General features: G+C 30.6%; 1 protein-coding gene across 2 annotated transcripts in view; it reads right to left on the reverse strand.

The window, feature by feature from the left end:
• Positions 1-14,415, reverse strand: part of LOC126882033 (trehalase-like) — a 54,916-nt gene that overhangs the window by 20,732 nt on the left and 19,769 nt on the right. The window contains exon 1 of one of the 2 annotated variants that reach the window (XM_050646809.1): positions 12,011-12,139. The exons of the other annotated variant lie outside the window; for it this stretch is intronic. The gene's annotated coding sequence lies outside the window, so the exon portion shown is untranslated. Of the gene's footprint in view, positions 1-12,010; positions 12,140-14,415 lie in introns of those variants that run through there. 2 annotated transcript variants of the gene reach the window in all.

The following is a 14,415-nucleotide window of genomic DNA, read 5'->3' on the forward strand; positions in this document are numbered from 1 at the left end:
GGGGTGCATTATACAAATTTGTAATCAGTACCAGTACATGGGTAATCACTGAATTTTTTTTACTCTAGCATAGGCGGTTCAGATGGTATAAAAAGTAGTTTTTTAAAATGTAACACCCTGTAATTAAAAAATAGGCAATTGCCCTTAAATGAAATTTGAACTAAAAATCAGCCACTTATTTGTGATTAATTTCCGCAGGGTTTTTTCTTGATTTCCATTACAGTTAGGGAAAAACATTTTTTTTAAACATCTTTTTTAAAAACTTGTCAACTTTGGGGCGCCACCCCCGCTAAACGATGGGTGATAGACATATGCTGTCAGGAAATAAATAGTAGGAACTATAGTCCATTTCATATTTCTATTAAGGAATTTTTTTGCAAAACGTACAGGAAGGGCTACGTTTCGCAAAAACCACAAATTGCCACCTTTAAGGTACTAGTACACTTTAGAAGACCAAAAATAATCATTTTTTTCAAGAATTTTTTTCTCAGAACCCTTATTAGAAATGAACATAAAGTTTTTTTCATATTAATATATAACTCTTAGAGAGTACAAAAAATATATATTTTTTCATTTATGCACGTACACTAATATTGCAGAGGGCGCAAAAGTCGAGGCCTCGAAAAATGATGGCGGACAGTTAATCTCAGGATTGGGATATCTGAAACAAAAAAATCGTACTGCATTTGAAAAAGGAAGGTTTCTTACGTGACAATTTACCACAATTTCATCAAAAAATAAAAAATAATTATTTTTTAACCATGAAAAACTGAAGAAAAACGGGTCATTTTTTCACAAATTTTTTTCAAATTTCCGTAAAATCTTTTCTTTGCGGAATTTTTCACTAACGGTGGTAAATTCTCACGTAAGAAACCTTCCTTTTTCAAATGCCGTATGATTTTTTTGTTTCAGAGAACCCAATCATGAGATTAACTGTCCGCCATCGGAACTACTTTTTTTCGAGGCCTCGATTTTGGCGCCCTCTACAACATTAGTGTACGTGCATAAATGAAAAAAGATATATTTTTTGTATTTTCCAAGAGTCAGGTATTAATATGTAAAAAGTTTTGTTCATTTCTAATAAAGGTCCTGAGAAAAAAAAATCTTGAAAAAATGCTTATTTTTTGTCTTCTAAAGTGTACTAGTACCTTAAAGGGATGAAAAGGGGGGTTCGGGGTGAATTTTTTAAGAAAAAGTTAGTCTTATAGTAAGCACCCCTTGACATAACAGACAAAAAATAAAACCGGACTTGTGTACCGGGTGTCCCAATAAGAATGGCTCTCGGCCATATCTCAGGAACCGTTTATAGTAGAGCTTTGAAATAAAAAATTTTATAACAAAAGTTGCCTCAGGAAAAGCCTGGAAATTATTTTCATAATTATGGGTCCACCGCTAGAGGGCGTAATTGAATATCAAAAATAAAAAAATCTAAATTTTACAAAATTTTCCTAATGAAGGGGCACTGGAAATCCGATTATTGTATTCTGCATCAAATTCTGCGCATACTTTATTTAACAAGTTTAACTGTACCTTTGCAAATAAGAGGTGTGGGTGAGTGGTAACCTTGTTATGAAAAAATGGCTGTAAGTCCGGTTCTGCTAAATCAAATTTTGAAAACTGGGTCTTGTTGAAGACAGATCTTTTTCTTCAATGTAAGTGTGATAATTTTGAACCATCCTAATAAGTAATAAGCCAGCTGGGAGGCGTTATTTAATTTTTTTCAGAAATCTAGTTTTCTTTGGAAAATATTAAATACAAGTATGCATTTTTAATCATAGTTTATAAAATTAGATTAAATTAGCAATAGAATAGCGAAAACCGCATGTCGATACCTTTTTTCTATTTCAAGATATCTCGAGAAACGTGTAAATTTTATACATAACTGTTATTATCACCGGTAAACTAAGTTAATGAAAAGTAGTGTGCTGTGGAACAAAACAAAATAACATTTTCCAGATGACAACGTATAAAAATATAATTAATTAAAACAACAATATAAAGAGAAACAATACTATTAAAATTAAATATAACACAGAACAAAAAGAACTACTTAGTGACGACCTAAATATTCAAATTGTTGCCCATCATACACTACTCTAGAATACATTATCCAGAGAATACTAAACGCCATTCAAAGCATATCGAGAGCAGAAATTGAGACTGCTGTTCAATCTACTCTTGAAAGAATAAATGTTTGCAACGAAAATGATGGGCAAAAATTTGAAAGTTTATGTCATCACTAAATAGTTGTTTTTATTTCTTTGTAATAGGGCTTTTCAACGCTTCTCATTTGTTTCGAGCCTCTGTCATATGCCGTATAATCCGTGTATAATATTAATATACGAGATATGAACGAGGCTCGAAACAAATGAGAAGCGTTGAAAAGACCTAATATACGTTGACAGCTGGAAAATGTTTCTTTGTTGTTTCCATAGCACACTACTTTTAATGAATTTCGTTTACCGGTGGCAGTAACAGTTATGTTTTTAAATTTACACGTTTTGTAAGATATCTCGAGATAGAAAAAAGGTATTAACATGCGGTTTTCGCTATTTTGTTGCTAATTTTGTCTAATTTTGTAATATGGTATTAAAAATGGATGTTTGTATTTAATATTTTCCAAGGAACACTAGATTTCTGAAAAAAATTAAATAACGCCTTCTAGCTGGCATATTACTCAGTAAGTTGGTTCGAAATCATAACTTTTACATTGACGAAAAAGATCTGGCTTCAACAAGACCAAGTTTGCAAAATTTTATTAAGCAGAACCGGACTCACAGCCAGTTTTTCATAACAAGGTTCCCACTCACCCCCACCTCTTATTTCCAAAGGTAGACCTAAATTTGTCAAATCAAATATGCGTAGAATTTTATGAAGAATACGACGATCGGAGTTCCAGTGCCCCTTCATTAGGAAAATTTTGTAAAATTTAGATTTTTTAATTTTTGATGTTCAATTACGCCCTCTAGCGGTGGTCCCACAATTATGAAAATAATTTCCAGGCTTTTCCTGAGGCAACTTTTGTTATAAATTTTTTTATTTCAAAGCTCTACTATAAACGGTTCCTGAGATATGGCCGAGAGCCATTCTTATTGGGACACCCGGTACATTTTGCGAGGACATCTGTTTCCTACATTATGAAGTACAACGACGCATTGAGATGGCCGTTTGAAACCATTGAAGCGCTTTCAATAAAATGAAATCCAAAGAAATGCAAAACTGGGAATAGAAATTATAACAAGAGTATAGAGATGTAACTATTATCTGTCCTTTTATATGGAGTTGAAGTCTGGACAATTACGGACGCACCTGAAAAAAGACTTGTCAGCTTTAAGATGTGGTGTCAGGGGCGTAGCTACCGCCGTATCAATTATATGGGGCCCCGACATTCAGGGGCCCCAACGCGGCATGTCGAAACAAAATTCCATTCAAAAAATTGAACAAAATATTCTGCAATTATTTCACTATTCAAACGCTTTGACACAGTGTACATATATTGTTGGGATATTAACATTTTCGTGTAATGTATTCTTTATTATAAACTAGATTTATGTACTGTACAGGTTACCTATCTATTTTCTGCCTCTAGCCGTTCTATAACAACAGACGTTTTTTGTTTTCAAGCTACTTCTTATTGTCTATTCACCGTTGGCTGTGTGAGACATTGTATAATGTATAATGCGAAGTTGCAATATTTGTAATTGCTTTACCTCTGATAATTTGAAACAGAAACACTGTGTATTGTTTGCGTATATTTTCGTGTAATCTGTTCTTTATCTATAAATTGTATTTAGGTATATATATTTGCCGGTCGCTCGCCGTTAAAGAACAGAGCTTCTTTGTTTACGCTCCTTTTCAATGTTTATTCACCCTTGGCTTGAAAAAACTGAATCTGTTTTAAAACAATGAGTCTCAATTCAAATCTGTTTTTTGAATTTGGATTATTAGAGTTTATTAGATTTATTATTATTATCTATATTTGAGTGTTATATGCTGAACTTATTAGTTCCTAAGGTTGTATTCAATTTATTTAAATTTTGCAAAAAATTTTTATTAATAATTGGAAATAATTTAATTGTAGATTCCTGGGCTCAAAATATGTATTAAGATTTAACCAGAAAAAGGCATCTTGTAATTAGTTTTTTTTTAAATACCTACCTCCAGAACGCTTCTATTCAGAGAAACCAAAACTGGTACGCCTATTTATCTTCCTTTTTTATCTTTAACTTTTAAGCCTTTTTGACACTGGATTATTAAATTGTGAGGCATTCTAGTAATAAAAGGTACTCTTGCTTTAAGTCGGTAGGATACACCGTTTTCTAGAAATGTCGATTTGAAAATTTTGTGTTTTTTTAATTTGAAAATTTTTTTCAAAAAAAACTATGAAAACAATAAACGAAAACTGGTACATTTATTCCAGAGATGAATCGATCTCATCAATTGCGAATTTCTAGTACCGGTCATATTATGCGTGTGTTTTGAGTAGGTCAACGGTTATTTTATCGCATTATTTTTTGTCTTTAATTTTGAAACACTTTTGACACCAGATTATTAAATTATGAAGTATCCTAGTATTAAAAGTTACTCTTGCTTTAGGTCGGTAAAATACACCGTTTTTTGAAAATTTCTTTAAATTTTGATCAAATTCAAAAAAAGAAAAATTTCAAATCGATTTTTTTAGAAAACGGTGTATCCTACAGACCTAAAGTAAGAGTAACTTTGAGTACTAGAATACCATACAATTTAATAATCCAGTGTCAAAAATGCTTAAAATTTTAATACAAAAAAGTTATGCGATAAAATAACCGTTGCCCTACCCAAAGAGGATGCATATGACCGGCAGGTACTAGAAACTCGCAATTTATGAAATACATTTATCTCTGGAAGATAAATAGCCGTACCAATTTTAGTTTTTTTAAATAGATGTGTTCTAGAGGTATTCCAAAAAAAACTAATTAAAAGGCACCATCTTCAAAGAGCTCCAGCTTTAGGAAGCCTTTTCGGAGTAGGTGATTTAAGTTAAACCGTAATATTTTGAGCCCAGAAATCTACAGTTAAAATATTTCCAATTATTAATGAAACACTCTGTATTGTTTTGTTTTATTTCATTATCTTTTATTTTGTAATAATATTGACGATTTGTGTAATTTCAGTAAACTGTATTTTTTGTTGTTTTTTTCCTACTCTTTGTACCTACGCTTTGTCCATAAAATTGTAAAATTTTCAGTGACAATAAAGTATATTTCTATTCTATTCTATACACGAGTTTTTACTGCTTTTGTTGAACATTTTTTTAGCACTATCCCTTATCAGTCGTGGAAAAGGGACCAACGACAAACTTTGATAGGGGGCCCCTGTGGGGCTAGCTACGCCACTGTGTGGTGTTATCGAAAAATGTGGAAAATATCATGGACACAATACGTAATGAACACGGAAAGATTAAGAAACATGAAAAAAGAAAACGAAATATTTAACACTATGGAAAGAAAAATAAGCTACTTTGGTCACATATTAAGAAATGAAAAATATGAGTTGTTGCGATTGGTTATACAAGGGAAAGTGGAAGGAAAAAGAGGACCGGGTTGAAAGATTTAAAGCAGTGGAGAAGAAAAACAACAATAGAACTCTTCAGAACCGCTGCAGATAGAGTAAAATGGGCCATGATGATCTCCAACGTCCTTAAAGGATGGGACACAGGAAGAAGAAGATCAAAATAAACGTAATTAGGGAAGGCTGTGAAATAAAACTTTCGTCGGTTAGTAGGTTAGTCACTCCCGCACAAGAATTCAAAATAAATATAATAACTAAAGTCCGGATTATAAGCATTTTGCTTTTTTTTGCTTGTTTTGCTTATAATTAGGATTTTTGATAAAAATGCATATTTTAAAGATATTTTGCTTATCTTTGTTTATTTTACTTCTTATGATAAACTATAGTGAAATTGTATGTTACTTCCTGTCTTAAGCAAAATTATATGAAGTATACAGAGCCACTATAAAACTCTAATAATTCAATAAACCATAAGAATTTTAATTCCTTAAGCTTAGGAGATAAAGGGGCTTATTTCATTCATAGGAGATTCTGACCAATAGAAAGCTACATAAATCTAAATTAAATCGATAATTTTTGATAATTTCCCGTCAAGTATATTACGTCAGATGCCCTTCGTTGCTACGAAAAAATACATTCAGTGACATTAATGACAATTAATGTTTTAAAAATTATAAAAGTGATGACTTTCAACCGTCAAATTAATATGTATAACAACTGTTTATTTAATTGTACTAATTTGTACTTACATAAATAAATTACAATAAAATTTTGGTTTTGAACAGTTTTATTCATGAAATAATCTCAACAAATTGCACTCGATCTCTAAAATTAATATAGAATTTTAGAGCTCTTGTGCAATTACTACTGAAAACCCATCGTTATACCTGTCGTGTAATAAACTAATATTTTTGTCTACAGACAGCCAAAATTTATTATATTGTTGTAAAACAGTACCGGTACATTTGTCTAAATTTAAATACGCACCAATCACATCTGCAGATGTTGAAAGAACTTTTTCTACGTATAAATATATGTGTACAGATAGAAGACATAGTTTACAAGAAAATTTTGAAAAACATATTATTGTTAATTGTTTTTATGCTAATGGCCATGAATAAAAAATATATTAATATGTTAATTATTTTTCGACTTTTTTTATTATACCTATTATAGCTTAACACTTTGGTATTTTTTTATTTGTTGTTAATCATACGATAATTAAAAATAAATGCAATTTAATGTTAATGTCCTTTATTCATATTTATATCATATCCATGTTTACTTTTTTTTCTTGAACCTTGCTTATTTCATAAAAACTTTGCTTATTTTTGCGACATTTTTTGCTTATATAAGTGCTTATTTTGACCTTTTTGTCATGCTTATAATCCGGACTTTTAATAACATATCTTTTTTAAAAGTTTTTGCTGTCTTTCAGACGCAAATTTAAAGAAAAGTTATTCTAAAACACGTTTAAGTCCTTTTGGTTGAAGAGGAAAGTAAGGGTTGGTATGCTATACAGGAGTGCTATTTGTTAGAAATACAGTATGATGCAAAAGTATGGAATAAATTCATTATTTCATAAACAGACAACATGAGTAAATGGAGGATTACTGAAGAAGGCTTAGGATCGTAATGAGTTGTGATGCCAACGAATAAATTGAAAATTGAAGGAAGAGCTCAAGGAAAACTTTAAACCAAATCACAGGTTTAGGAAATTTAGTTTCGTATTAAATTGATCATTGGTCCGATTGATCTAATTGTAATTCCTTAAAGCACCAATAGGTGTTTTTGTAAACAAATTTTAATCATCGTACAAGTAGAAGATAAACCAACTTACCCAAAAATAACTTAAAATAATCCTCTATGCAGACGATGCAATACTAACATCTCAAATCGAAGATAATTTACAACGTATTGCAACGTTTACAACAGATTATTTACAACGTTTAACCAATCTAATATATCCACCAAAAAATTTAACATGTAATTTCCCCCAAAAAGACAAAATGCATGGTTATAACAGCAAATCCAATAAGATGTAAATTAGAGCTGGAGGGTCAGCTAATAGAACAAGTAATGAAGTATAAGTATCTAGGCATCACACTATCTAGCTACGGAAATCTCGAAACAGAAGTGGAAGATCAAGAGAATAGAGCAAACAGAGCAGCAGATTGTCTGAATGACACAATATGGAGAAATAAAAATATCGGAAAAGAATTGAAAGGTAGCATTTACAAAACAGGCATCAGACCAATAACGATATACGCGACAGAAACACGAGCAGAGATGAACACAGAGAACAAAAAGGTTGCTCGAAACAGTGGCGATGAAAACCCTTGGAAAAATCGAAGGTAAGAAAATATGGGACAGAGCTAGAACTACAGACATACGACGGAGATGCAAGGGGGAGAACATTCATTTCTGGGTAAGAAACAGAAGAGTATAATGGAATGACCACATAAGCCGAATGATAACAAATAGCGCTGTTTCACATTATAAGAATTTTGACCGTACGATGGTTGAAATTTACATAGTGGCTCGCCCTTCTCCGAACGTTTCAAGCGGTGGAGGGAGAAAGATTCCATATGATTGCTCGAGCCACTATGTAGATTTTAACCATCGCACGATCAAAATTCTTTTAATGTGAAATAGCGCATAGAGTAGTAAGGACGGCGAGAGACGGTTCCCCAATAGGAAGACGATCAGTGGGAAGACCACGAAAAAGATGGAACGACAACTTTGTTTGGTGTGTCTGGAGGAGTCCAAGGGGGTACAGTACTGGAGGCACATTTAAAAAACAGACAGTTAGAGCTCCATTTTCCCGGCCCATTTTGATTTCCCGGGAATCAAGAGTCGGTAATTTGGATTTCTCGGGAATTCCCGGGAATCGGGAAATTTAAAAATGAAAAGAAGAAATTGTTTATTTTTAATTTTTCAATGCAATTAGTATAAAAACTTACAAATTTGATTAGGTATTAAAAGAGTTTTAGAAAAATTCAAAAATTTACTCAAAATTTATTCAAAAACTACTTCGTCTTAAAAAAAAAGTTCAAAATTTTAAAGGAATAATAGAAAAATTATAAATTTGTTTATAAATTTATAAATCTGAATTTTCGTTGTAATTATTGAAATTTATGTTTAAAAAACATTGTTCAGTATTTGATCTTTCAGGTCCTTTTCTTGTACAGAAATTTGTATGAAAAGTTAAAAACACGCTTTCTGTTTATGTAGGTGTGATGCTTTTTAGTGAGTATTTTCTTTAAATGCCTGGTCAGCTGATTTGCACAATATAATAATGTCTTTTTCCTATTAGTCTGGGCTGATTATCGGAGAATAGGCCATTTTTGGGAAAAGTTATTTACCAGCAATTTTATTGCTGGAATCGAATTATAAGATCCTATATATTAATAATATAGGTATGCAAAGTCCTCAGATAGTGTGCTACTTTTTTTATAAACAAAATGGCGCACTAAAATCGTGTTTTTTTCAATTATTGCTCTATAACTCCGAAGTTTTTAACTTTACAACAAAAACACTCAAATAAAAATTCACCGTGATTAAATTCTGCATAGAGACGCGTTTTTTTCAATCTGCTCCGACGAAAATTTTCCTCGGAAAATGCGGGTTTTCCCAACAAAATCTTTAATTTTCAAATAAAGTTTTAGATAAATAATTATCTACCAATAATTAAATAATTTGGTGACTTAATAGCCTTTTTGGTTTAGATTATACTTCCAGAAGCTAATGAAAATTAAATGAATATTTTAGCAACAATTCAATTGTTAATTAATAATTTACGGTCGCAATAATAACCAAAATAATTACGATACACTGATCAAGCTTTGAAATCTTATAAAGATGAGATGCCTATTTAATATTTTGTCGACAAAATATGAATTTTTTATTTTTTTGCATAATCTTTAAATGTTTTAAAAAAATAGTTATAAACAAATTAACGTTCCTCAGAAAGTTTTTATTATATTATAATTTTAAAAGATAGCTAAAATGCGCATTTTAAATATCTTTAAAATGAATGCTTTAAAACTTTTTTGCAACCGTTTGTAAAAAAGTTATGAAACAGCAAAATAAACATACGATTACTACTGTGTTTATAATTTTTTTTAATTCTTTCAAAGCGTAGAAGTGAGTTTAAAGTACAAGCTAATTATTTACAAAAAATATCGATTATCAGTTTAATGATTATATTTTAATTAAAGATTATAAATATATTTTTTTGTAATTTACACGCGCGAAAGTAGAGTAACGCAGTATTGTAGCTAAAATTTTCACTCGGAGCGACGACCGGCCGCGTGATGTACACTTTTAATAAATAATGCATGCTGCGTGTCAGTCGCTTCGAGTGAACATTTTAGCTCCGACTCTGTATCAGGCCTACGTTTGCGCTAAAAATTACAAAAAAAGTATTTTTAATCTTTGATTAAAATATAACCATTGCACTAATTTTTGACACTCTTTGTGAGTAATTAGGTTGTACCATAGACTCACTTTTAAGTTTTGAAACAATTAAAACAAATTATAAATAACGGACATTTCGTATATTTATTTTGCTGTTTCATAACTTTTTTGCAAATGGTTGGAAAATTTTTTTAAAGCATTCATTTTCAAGACCTATGAAATACGCATTTTAAGTATTTTTTAAATTAGAATATAATAAACAATTTCTGAGAAATGTTAATTTGTTTATAACATTTTTTTTAACATTTAAAGATTATGCAAAAAAATGAAAAATTTATATTTTGTCGACAAAATATTAAATAGGCATCACACCTTTAGAATCTTTCTAAGTTTGATCAATGTCTCATGATTATTTTGGTTGTTATTGCGACTGTAAATTGTTAATTAACAATTGAATTGTTGCTAAAATATTCGTTTCATTTTCACCGGCTTCTGAATTTATAATCTATAACAAGAAAGCTTTTATTTCACCAAGCTATATAATTATTGATAAATAATTACTGGCCCAAAAAATTTATTTGAAAATTCGAGATTTTGTTGGGAAAACCCACATTTTCCGAGGAAAATTTTCGTCAGAGCAAATCGGGAAAAACATGCCTCTATGCAGAATTAACACAAGGGGTGAATTTTTATTTGAGTGTTTTTGGTGTAAAGTTAAAATCTTCGGAGTTATAGAGCAATAATTGAAAAAAATACGATTTGCCGGCGCCATTTTGTTTATAAAAAAAGTAGCACACTATATGCGGACTTTGCATACCTATATTAATAATATATAGGATCTTATAATTCGATTCCAGCAATAAAATTGCTGGTAAATAACCTTTCTTTGTACTTTACTAATTAGACCAGCGTATTATAACTATTTTTTTTTTCGAAATTTAAAGATTACGCAAAAAAAGAAAAATTTATATTTTGTCGATAAAATAATAAATAAGCATCTCATCTTTATAAGTTTGATCAATGTATCATGATTATTTTGGTTATTATTGCGATCGTAATTTGTTAATTAACAATTGAATTGTTGCTAGAATATTCGTTTAATTTTCACCGGCTTCTGGAATTACAATCTATACCAAGAAAGCTTTGATATCACTAAGTTATTTAATTATTGATTAATAATTACTTACCTAAAACTTTATTTGAAAATAAGAGTTTTTGTTAGGAAAACCCGCATTTTCCGAAGAAAATTTTCGTCTGAGAAAATCATGAAAAACATATCTCTATGCAGAATTTAATTGCGGTGAATTTTTATTAAGGTGTTTTGGTTGTAAAGTTAAAATCTTCGGAGTTATAGAGCAATAATTGGAAAAAATACGATTTGTCGGCGCCATTTTGTTTATAAAAAAAGTAGCACACTATGTGCGGACTTTGCATACCTATATTATTAATATAAAGGATCTTATAATTCGATTCCAGCAATAAAATTGCTGGTAAATAACTTTTCCATGAATTTTGCTAATTAGCCCAGAGTATATGTAGTAATTCTTCATAAACATAATTTTAATTCAAAATAAATATTTCTGTTATAATTCTGGATGCTTCAAAATAAATCAGATCGGTCGCATAAACAAGAGAATGTTTATGCTGACGGATATGACATACTGATACATTCTGCTTTAACGCCAAAATTGGAAGATTTAAAATGAAACTGAAAAAGAAATATTTTTAATGGAATAATTTAAAATGATAGACAAATATAATTGTATCAAAATCATTTATTCATTTCAAGTTAATACTATCTCCGCTCATAATATAAAAGAAAATTTTTAAAAATCCCGGGAAATCTGTAAGATATCCCGGAAATCGAGATTTACATTTTTTACTGATTTCTCGGGAAATTTGTCCCGGAAATATCCCGGGAATGGAGCTCTACAGACAGTCATGTCTATACAAAAAGAAGAAGAGGAAAAGAAATTTAATAATAACATTTTTGATAAAATTGAACTAAAAACTAAATTTGTATTTAATGTTACGAACGTACCTCTACCATAAACAACGAGAACCGTTTAAAATTTTAATCGTCACATTTTACCATTTATATAGAAAATAATTTCACACCAAACCTTTATAAAATTCATATCTAAGGCTAATATCGACACAAACACAGTATGTGTACTAAACTTTTGAACACCAAGTTCAGAACTTTTATAATCAGTAAATAGCTGCTATTGAGCAAATTGATGATTATTAAGATATAACGTCATTGTCAGTAGGGTTTTCATAGTTTTTCCCTCTTGAAAGGTTTCATCAACCACATAATCATATTCTACTTAACATGACGCTATTTTTAGTCTACTATAATTTATGAATATACGTTCTCATCTATTTTTAGTCCCTTAATTTTATTAGTTCACTTACATTATGACATTATGATTGCCTTTGGGATTATAGCTATAGTATGGTGGATTGTGATAATGTTCATTTTTGAACCAACTTTTTGCGCAGTGTACAATTAAATTTTTAATATGATAATAATTTTGACCAGACATCCCGTAACGCGACAGTTCGTAACCGTGCAAATGGTAACGGACAATTCGTAACGGCGACAGTTCGTAACGGCGACGGTTCGTAAAGGTGGCAGTTCGAACTATGCATATTCGTAACGGACAATTCTTAACGTCAAAATTAAATTATTCTGTTTATTTTTGTTCACGTGGAATAGTTATTTTCCTAACTAGTGCGGAAAGTGATACTTTCAAGCACGAAACTGCCGTTGACCCGAACGACGCGATAGCGGAGTTCGGGCAAGCAGTCGAGTGCGGTGAAGACACTTTCCGCATGAGTTAGGAACAATATTTTTTATAGGGCCGTACGTTTGGAAAAAAGTCACAAAAAATAGAGTTATATCAATTTTTATTTAGAAGTGAAAATACACAAATTAATTCTTTTACAAGGTTGTCAAAACCAAACTTTCAATATAATGGGTTACCACGACGACGATATTGGTTTCCATGACGACAATTCATAACCATTGTAATTTTCTACTGACCTGACTTTTAAATATGCCAAAATAATTTTATTTCATCGAAGTTTCAGTAGTAATTGCACAAGAGCTCTAAAATTCTATATTAATTTTAGAGATCGAGTGCAATTTGTTGCGATTATTTCATGAATAAAACTGTTCAAAACCAAAATTTTATTGTAATTTATTTATGTAAGTACAAATTAGTACAATTAAACACACAGTTGTTATAAATATTTTACGGTTGACAGTCATCACTTTTATAATTTTTAAAACATTAATTGTCATTAATGTCACTGAATGTATTTTTTCATAGCAACGAAGGACATCTGACGTAATATACTTGACGACGGGAAATTATCAAAAATTATCGATTTAATTTAGATTTATGTAGCTTTCTATTGGTCAGAATCTCCTATGAATGAAATAATCGCACTAATTTCATTAAAACATGAACACAATAAGATCAATTTGAAATAAATTAGTAAATAATATACAAATATTAGTTTATTGCATGTATTATAATATATTATAATGCCATATTACAAGGTATTTTACTTTCTTGCACGCCGTGCACGCACTTGGTCCCGTGCAACTTTCGGAAACGAAATGCGTGCGTGAAAGTGGCTCTTTTAGCACGGCCGTAGAAAATAGTTATTTTCCTAAGTAGTGCGGAACGTGATACTTTCACGCACGAGACTGCCGTTGACCCGAACGACGCGATAGCGGAGTTCGGGCAAGCAGTCGAGTGCGGGGATGACACTTTCCTCATGAGTTATTAACAATATTTTTTCTAGGGCCGTACGTTTGGAAAAAAGCCACAAAAAATAGAGTCATATCAATTTTTATTTAGAAGTGAAAATCCACAAATTAATTCTTTGAGAAGATTGTCAAAACCAAACTTTAAATATAATGGGTTACCACGACGACGATATTGGTTTCCATGACGACGATTCAAAACCATTTTAATTGTCTACTGATTTGACTTTTAAATATTATGTCAAAATAATTTTATTTCATCGAATTATTGCGTTAGTTTCATTAACACATGAACACAATAAGATACATTTGAAATAAATTAGTAAGTAATATCTAAATATTAGTTTATTGCATGTATTATAGTATATTATAATGTCATATTAGAAGGTATTCTACTTTCCTGCACGCTGTGCGGAAAACTGCAACTTTCGGAAACGAAATAGGTGCGGGAAAGTGGCTGTTTTAGCACGGCCGTAGAAAAAATAACTTTTAGTTACAAAATTGAAATTACGTTTATCAATTTAAGGAACGAGAATCCGGATAAACATTTTTAACACATTTCATATTTCGTGGAGAAATATAATTTGAAAATTATTTTTTAAAATAAATATAATCAACCTGTAACAGTGGTTTTACTACTTTAAAATATTAAAAAATAAAACATT

The sequence above is a fragment of the Diabrotica virgifera genome, chromosome 3 (assembly GCF_917563875.1).
Source record: "Diabrotica virgifera virgifera chromosome 3, PGI_DIABVI_V3a".
Lineage (NCBI taxonomy): Eukaryota > Metazoa > Arthropoda > Insecta > Coleoptera > Chrysomelidae > Diabrotica > Diabrotica virgifera.